At 41.3% G+C, this 1,117-nt stretch overlaps 1 long non-coding RNA gene across 1 annotated transcript; it reads left to right on the top strand.

Annotated features, from left to right (window-relative positions):
- Nucleotides 1-296: 296 nt before the first annotated feature.
- Nucleotides 297-1,117, top strand: LOC113744907 (uncharacterized). Its single transcript, XR_003461892.1, has 3 exons — nucleotides 297-581; nucleotides 668-822; nucleotides 1,051-1,117. It is a non-coding gene; the product is annotated as an uncharacterized LOC113744907 (long non-coding RNA).

Raw genomic sequence — 1,117 nt, 5'->3', positions numbered from 1 at the left:
TAAAAATGGGCTGTCTCAGACACCTACCTCACTCATGAGTCTGCTCAGCAATGAACAATATGTATCAAAATGACACTTTTCAGGCCTGTTTCTCACGTCCTTGTCTCTCCTATCCTTGAACTACTGATATCTCGCCCTGCCATCCTCAGCAAAACACAGTCCAAATAAGGGAAGTGCACGAGACATGCAAAAGACAGGAAACACACACATTATATGAGTTAAAACATCTGAACCCCAGTATAACAGTTTTTTTTTTTTTTTTTTTAACAGTTCATTGTGCATTCCCAGAATGTAGCCACAAGGGGGCACAAGCCAGTGTCTTATTGTGCCGGTCCCAAGCCCGGATAAATACAGAGGGTTGTGTCAGGAAGGGCATCCGATGTAAAACTTGCCAAATCAAAAATGCAAATTGAATCTGAAATCTCTGTGCATTCCCAGATCAAAGCCTATTGTATTGGTGGAAGCTACAGTGTCTTTCAGCCCAAGTCAAATCCCTACTCAAAAAGGAGACTGCTCACAACCATTGAGGACCAAAGCTGAAATCTGTTTTACCATGACCAAACGCTCTTCAGTAGACCAAGGTTCCTGATTCTCCACTGTCCATCTATTTAAATACGTGTATCTAGGTACACAAATAACTTCTTAATTAAACTCTAATCTGTTACAGCAAGCGCAAGGATCAACTGTAATTTTACACTGGATTCCACCCGCAAGGCCCCAAACAACCGAGCTTACATCAGTGAGAAACAACGTATGACAAACAAATCAGTTGACCTTGACTTACGACAGCCAAAGTGCTTTGATGTGAACTTCTTTGTTGAGGTGAGTTACACACACAGTGTTAAAATCTGGTATATTTCTGGTCTTTGAAAAATGATTCTTTATTGATCCCTGAGTGGAAATGCGGGTGATGCATACAGAAGTCCAACAGAAGTAGAAAGCCACAGCCTCTGTCATACATTCATGTTTGACATGTTTCATGTTGTATTAAAGAGTCAGACCCTCACAACCTTGACAAATAGTATTTTACAGTAGTGCCTCTTCTTGCAGCCTTGTCCTGAAGATGCTCTCAATGTACTGTCCAATGAACTCACATTCACCTTTGAGGGTTTGCCTT

The sequence above is a fragment of the Larimichthys crocea genome, unplaced genomic scaffold (genome assembly GCF_000972845.2).
Source record: "Larimichthys crocea isolate SSNF unplaced genomic scaffold, L_crocea_2.0 scaffold28009, whole genome shotgun sequence".
NCBI classification, from domain to species: Eukaryota; Metazoa; Chordata; class Actinopteri; family Sciaenidae; genus Larimichthys; species Larimichthys crocea.
The sequence above is the reverse complement of the archived record's forward strand: the minus strand, read 5'-3'. Positions and strand labels throughout refer to the sequence as shown.